Source organism: Miscanthus floridulus, chromosome 16, assembly GCF_019320115.1.
Source record: "Miscanthus floridulus cultivar M001 chromosome 16, ASM1932011v1, whole genome shotgun sequence".
Lineage (NCBI taxonomy): Eukaryota > Viridiplantae > Streptophyta > Magnoliopsida > Poales > Poaceae > Miscanthus > Miscanthus floridulus.
In genome coordinates, this window is record NC_089595.1 from 11141109 (window position 1) to 11148518 (window position 7410).

At 50.5% G+C, this 7410-nt stretch overlaps 1 long non-coding RNA gene across 1 annotated transcript; it reads right to left on the reverse strand.

Annotated features, from left to right (window-relative positions):
- Positions 1-624: 624 nt before the first annotated feature.
- Positions 625-7058, reverse strand: LOC136511720 (uncharacterized). Its single transcript, XR_010772810.1, has 3 exons — positions 6813-7058; positions 2135-2203; positions 625-809 (listed from the first exon to the last, which is right to left on the reverse strand). It is a non-coding gene; the product is annotated as an uncharacterized lncRNA (long non-coding RNA).
- Between the last annotated feature and the right edge of the window lie 352 nt (positions 7059-7410).

Here is a 7410-nt window from a genome sequence, read left to right on the forward strand (position 1 = left end):
GTCGTCTTTAGGTGCTCGTAGAGGTCCCTCATCACTCTGCGAAGTGCCTTGTGTGAGATTGCTCGCAGTCCCTCCTCGACTGTGTCCTCTATAGTCAACTCGGTGGAAGCTGGGACAGAAGGTAAGGTAGTGCTAGCTAGGAACTCGACTGAGGTGACAATCGGTCCTTCGATTCCTCCTTCCTGAGCTAGGCCTTCCAGTGCAGGTGACCTTGACAAGCTCAGTCGGGGACATCCTAACAGTGACTGAGAACTCGGCAGAGGGTCTGTGCAAAACCCCCGAGCTCACGTAGGTCGAAGCTAAGCTTGGCGTGGTCCTAGAGGTAGCGGTCCTAGAGGCGGCCTAGTCGACGTTCGTTGCCATCTACATGTTTCAAGGGTAACAGGTGTTAGCAGGTCAATAATAGATAAGCCTTGCATAAAAGCAATGCAGGGTCGGTATATAATCGAAAGAAGGGCTGTTCCACGTCCTATTCTATCGTCCATTTCTGAGGGTTTCGTCCTATGGTCAAGTATGGCTCTGATATCAACTGAAACGACCCCAATTTCCGCGAAGGGAAATCCACACAGTCGAAGTGTAATAAGATCGTGGTAGATCATATTACCCAAATTCCAGTCGAATATCACATCCATACAACGATAATATCAGAGTACAATAGTGCGGAATTACATAATTTATTACATCGCCGCATTGGCGGAATCAAAAGTAGCATTCATTCAGAATAGCTTGAAGATAAGATCGTCAAACTCGAGCGTAGGCACGAACCCCTCATCCGTCAAACTCCTCGGAGCTATACTCCTCAGTAGAACCTGTGTGCCAAAATTTATCAGTACGATTTGTACTAGCCACTCCCATCCCTATGAGCATTGCTTTGTGGAAATTGGATGCAAGTTGGACATAGTCAAAGGAACCTATAAAGCTGGGGTTTCCTATGCATTAGCATGTCAAGTAAATAATAATAGTTTGTCAAGTTTTAACACCATTCCCACATACAATCCACTCCATTCCCTTTCCAGAGCCAGGTCACGATCCTAGGATCGATATACCTCCATCTCTACACCATCACCATACCATCGCTCAGTCGACAGGCCAACTCCCTCTCGGCACCGTCTCAAGGCCCGTAGCCCCTGGCTACGACCGACACTCTCTCACGGGGGAAGAAAGAGAAAGACTCATCTCACTATCTAGTTTAAGCGAAACCCAGGAAAGGTCCATAGCCGACAAGTCGGCACATGTATCGATCGATCAACCATACACTCTACAGAGGTTCTACATAACCACAAGATCCGCCTTCCTCGCTGACCGTCGTCAACTAGGCTGATTCCGGCCGCTTGCTAGCCTAGGATAATGCCACTCTACCATTCAGCCCTGGTTCACCCCAAGTCAAGTCTGGGGTGGCTGAAACTGTGAGTCATGAGCCGGGTCCACAAGGTCTCCATGAAGTCTCGGAAGGGTGTGGGGGGGAATCCTCCGTGCCCCGTACCTCCTTACACTATCCGCTATCAACCTAGCCGTAGTGGCATATCCTACCAAGTAGTCTAGCCATCCCGCACCATATAGGGCGAGTGGTACGTAAGGCTTTCCGGTGAATCTGAGTACTAGTAAGTCCTTAGGGGTGACCAAGCTAGAATGTCTTCGTCAGGGTTTCCATTTATCGTGCCACCACAGCACCTCCATCCCGGGCTCCTCCCATCACAGGTTCACACCCAGGTCCACCTCATATACCATTTACCCACCACAGGTATCCATTTCCAGGGGTGCCCAGGTAGCATCCCATAGCAAGACTTGCCCCAGGCTCGTCGTATACTCCAACTTGGTCGACACAACCCTCACCCTCCACACACCCAAGTCACACACGCAGCACTCTCCCCATGGTCCAGATAACACTAGTATCCACCACGCACGTAGTATAAGCGTAGTAGAAGTATAAGTAATGAAATGTATAGCAGTAAGCGTGTGTCTAGCCTAATAGTAGGGTATGCAGGGGTAAGGTTGCGTCAAGGTAAAGGCTTTCAAGCAAGCATACTAGTATGCATGTCCTATCATAATATGACTGTAGCAGTGAAGTAAAGCGATAGCAGTTCTATGTTAGCCATGTGTAATAGGTACTACGAGATTGGGTGGGATGTGGCACCTTCAGTGTAGTCGTCTCCGTTCTCCTTGCGGTACTCACGGTCCTCGTCTGTCAGGTTCTCCTCCGAGTCTGCATCGTTTGCATTATAGTCGCGTTAGCGACGTCTATAGAATAGCACAAAGAAGCAATGAAATTCAAAAGAGCCAAATGCACTCAAACATGGGTTCATTGCGTAGAGCTTGATTTTAGATGCATTTTGGTCCTGGTTTCGTATTTTTCCGAGGTCGTATGAATTAGTTATGAATTTCCGAAGTTTAAGTCATTTATGAAAATGGAAAAAGGCTGAATTAATCCTGGGCTGACACGTGTCACGCTGTGACTGGTCCACGTGGCATGATGACGTCAGCATAACATCAGCATGACGTCATCGTCTCAGTTTCGAGGTGACAAGAGCTAACGTCAGCATGACGTCAGCAACGTCCTCAGTTCTGACAGGTGGGTCCAGGGGTTCTTGGGTCACAGACATGTGGGGCTAGGTCAACGGTCAACGTTGACGGTCAATGGTCAATACAGGCCGGGTCTCAAATGGGCCTAGACAGGGCTAGATCTAGGCCGGGCTTGGCCCGCCACGTGGCAAGCTGTGATGCTGCCACATCGTAACCGTGGGCTTCTACTGGGCTTCGTTTCCTGGCTATGGGCGTGAGCGCGGCTCATGGTGGACCCAAGTTCACGGTCCATGGACCTAAGGCAGGATCCATGGTGGACCGAGTCCATCGTCATTTCTCCTCGGCTCGGCTCATGTGCACTGGGTGCAGGGCTGCGTGGCTCAACTCGCCCCTTCTCCTCTGTTTCTTCCACGGCGCGCTTCTGCCGGCGACATGCTCACCGGCAAGCTCCCGCAACGGCTCAGGCATGCAATTGAGGTGGGGATAAACCTCCCCGTGCCATGGCGACTGCAATGGTGGAGTCAGGGCGACGGATGGTGCATCCTAAGTCACTGGTCACGGCAAACGGTGGCTCGAGCACAACTGGCGTGCGGGAATGGCGCGAGTGCAGCGGCATTGGCCGGTTCTTTGGTGCGCGTGGGCGTCACAATGCTCCAGCAGGCATGCTGGGCATGTCGAGGGGTCCTCCAGGGCCTCCGGTGGCTTTGGCCATGGCGGCGGCCTTCCGATCACGTCGGCGGCGTCGGTGTGGGGGCTATGGCCTCGGAGAGAAGTCATAGTGGGGAGTGTAGGCTCCTACGGATCCGTGTGGACGCGGCGAGGGCGTCAAGAGCTTAGGGCAGGGCTTCCAGTTTCTAGGTGGCCGGTAGAGTCTTCCCGGCGGCCATGACGACATGGTGACGATGGCGAGGCACGCGGGTCACTATGGGGTTCCAGCGGGGTGGTCACGGCATGCGCGTGAGTTACCCGTGGCTTCAGTGATCGGGACGGGCGAGTCAAGGAGGCGCCAGGCGCTCCCAGCAGTACTGGCCACGGTGGTCGGTGCTCGGACCGGTGGTCTGGTGCTCGGGCCAGTGGTCTGGTGCTCAGACTGGTGGCCGGGTGCTCGGACTGGTGGTCTGGTGCTCGGACTGGTGGCCTGGTGCTCGGACCGGTGGTCGGGTGCTCGGAGGTGGTCCGGTGCTCTGGTGGTGGTTGCGTCATGGCAGCGGCGTTGCGAGCGCGGCATGCGTGCTCGGCTACGGCGTCCGTGGGACTTGGAGAGGCCTACAACGTCCAAGGGCTCGGGGGTGGTCACGGTCAACGTGAGTGTGCTGTGCTGGTGTGCCTAGAGGCCGGGGATGGCCTTGGCCTACGCGCTCACGGTATGGAACGCCATGGCCGGAGTAGCAAGGTCCATGGCGAGCAGGGAATGAACCGGGGCTCACCGTAGGAGTTGTGGAAGAAAGGATGGCGGTGCAGTGACGAGTTGCGGCCGTGTAGCTCCGGAAGTAGTGCCGTGCGGTGCCGACCCGCGACCGTGATGACGACGATGGCGTCGCCCTCGGTTCCGGCGACTTCGGCAGTGCGCGGGGGCTCCGATCCTCCTCTCACGATCTCCTTCTCGGCCCTCTACTCTCGGTGTGGTGCGGCTGCTGGGCCACCAAGCGGCGACGGGGGCTGAGGGAGAAGCTAGGGTGCCGGGCGTGAGCGGCGTGCGGGCTGGCTTTATAGCCGAGCGCCATGCCTCCCATGGCGGATGGCATCGTGCGGTGGAGGCGTGTGCATCGCATCAGACGGTGGTGCGGGGTTGCGTGGGTGCGGCGCAAGGGGACAGGGTCATGCCCCGGGCGTGACCCCCTGGCCCGCCCCTGCCACTGCTGTCGGGCGCCGGTCGCGTAGGCGGTTGAGGCGTAGGTGAGGAAGACGACACTGTAGACGGGGGTGCGGCTGACATGCGGGGTTCAGCGGCCAGTGGCTGCGAGCGAGGCAGACGGGTGCGCGGGCGATGCGCTAGGCCGGCTCGTGGGCCGCGCGTGCGCTGGGAAGACGCGAAGGGTTGGCAGGCCGGTTGGACTGGCTGGCTGGCGCGGGCCGAGCAGGCCGAGGCGGCTTGCGAGGCCTACATCCTTTCTCATCTTTTTCTATTTTGTTTTTCATTTCATCTCTTTTGTTTGAATTCGAATTTGGTTCTAAAATTTGAATTCCAAATTGGTGCACCTAATTTATTGGAGTTGTTAAGCATATCATAGCTCAAATGGAAATTCAAATCACATTCAATGTATGCAACACTTATTTGTTAGAATTTAAATAAACACAATTAACTAATGACATGCCATGCTCATGTGTTAACTTGAGTTGGGGTTAAACCTAATGCATCTCTTAGGTTGGGTTACTATACATGATACTCATCATCACATGGGAGTTCTAAGAAATTTTTTGTAGTTGGTATTTTCAGTGTGTGGATTTTTGGGTTGTCACAGTGGGGAATCGCATATGCTTTTGGGTTGCACAGCACTTGTCTGTGTGTAAAATTCCTCGGAGCAGTCCCGATTCCTGGCGGCTGTAGACTTGTCTGACAGGCAAATCAAGAGGAGGAAACCATTAATCATTTGCTGGTGTCTTGTGTCTTCGCTTGTCAATTTTGTTTCTTTCTGCTCCAACACTTTGGGATCCATCAATTCTGTCCACAGCTTACATATTCTTCTTTTGATTTGTGGTGGGAAAATTCAAGCAATGCTGCTGCTGCTGGGTTAACAAGGAAGGGGTTCAACTCTCTTGTAATCCTAGGAGCTTGGACCTTGTGGAATCACCGCAATAGATGTGTTTTTGATGGAGCTACTCCCAGCCTGGTTGGTACGTTGGGTTTTGCTTTGAAGGAGAGTCGGCTGTGGGCATCAACATATTTTGTACAGTTATAGCGTAGTTGGGGTACAATGACGAGTACAAGTTGCGAAATATCTACATCAGGAGGTCACAGTAAAACATAGGGCAACATCTAATATCTACATCAGGAAGTCAATTATTCCTTATGCAATATCATATTTATGACAGTATAGATATCTATGTTAACTGTATAAGCTTCCTGAGACAAACTACAATTATCAAAACATTTATAATCCTCTGGCTACGCGTGAAGGCTATCAGATGTAGTTGAAATCTGATTCCCTTGTTAGTTGCTTCAATTTTTTCTGTCAGAATGTAAACTGAGTTGTCTAGTTTTTGCTTTGGTTGGAAACTGGTATCCCCAGTCTGTAAACAACCTTGCTTTCCTATAAGCTGAGGTTTATCCTCTTTTCAAAAAAAAAAAAACCTCTGGCTACATGATAGGGAGACAGATTATATTTCCTGTTTATCATGTGTTGTCAAGGGGGGAAACATCCTCACAGGACGGAGTAGTGAATATGCCAGGTACAGAGCAGTTAGCATGGCACATTTGTATTAAGAAACTGGAGAGAAATTGCATACCTTGAGTTCCTGCTTACAAGCTTCTTTGGACCTCAAAAATTAAAGCAGCAACAGTCACATATGATTATAACAAAAGAAAATAGCGTACCATTAACTGAGATTTAAATATAGACTATCCCTGCGGGGAACTGCATATCAGCATATGTAATAGTAGTAGCACACACAACTCATGAATGGTTTAGTTTTAGTTCGGAAAAGATAAAGGCTTCTCCAATGAGATATGTAGCAACTTGAACTGCTTTCTGCTCTTCTAAAGACCTGCTCGCCACATCTGCTCATCTAAATACATTTCCAATGAGACCTTTGTATCTTTGTGGTGATGATACAATGGTTTATCTGTAACAATGCTTTGAGTGATTACCATCAATTATGTATGAACCTCTACAAGAGAAGCAAGGATCAATTGGCAAAGCCCGTTTGACCATGCTAGTACTCGTACTACACGGTGGCTCTACGATTCATCTGGAGTTTCATCTGCTTGCCAAACACACATAAATTAAGATTGATAAATCTATCAGCTTTGTACTACATAACACAGCATCTTCTTAATTTGACATGATCTGTTGACCACAACATTGGCAAGAATTGGATCGACTACAGTTCCCAAAAATTCGACGCAAGATTTGTTAACTTTTTCCCTAACCTTAAATTTCTCTATCACTGGCTTTTCAATCTCAATTTATTTTGGTTATGGCCTGTGGCCTTTCACACAGGCGGAGATACCAGAGCACGGATCGCACTCGCACCCTGCACTAGCTCAAAATCACAATACAGACCATTGGATCAAGAAACAATGGATCATCGGAGACAAGGGATGGGATCAAGAAACAATGATTCTGACTAACCTGGCTGTTGGACCTGCTTAGGATTTGGTGGCGGACGGTAGAAGAGACAGCTTGGAGGTGCCTTCTTGCCTTGTAGCAAATCGGTGGGGACGGGGGAGCGCGTCGCCCGGAGGGCTACCGGCAGCGGCGGCGCATCGTTCCCGTAGGAGATGGGACGCCAGAGGGGGGAAGAGGAGGAACGGAGTAGGAAGCCGGTACGGCGTGAGAGAGCGAGGCGGCGCGCGAATGGAGGCGGCCGGCGGCTGGACGGGCAGCGCAATGGATACAAACCACTGAAATCACTAGAAATTTTGCACGGCATATATAGAGATAAGATAAATCTGAGTTAATATAATCCGGGGCATTTACATATTTACCACTATTACGGATGACATTTTACAATGTGTCACTGACACATGCTGACATGGTATTTTTTATACCACTCACATCGTAATGATGGTAAATATATAAATATTCCATATAATCCTAAAATTTCCATTTCAGCTCACTTTGGAAAACAAGATTGTTTGTAGCAAGATTGGAAAAAAAAACTGCTCGCCAATAACTCCCTATCTCAACTCTTAATCTTTCAGCACTTGCAAAACTTGACCTGATCGTG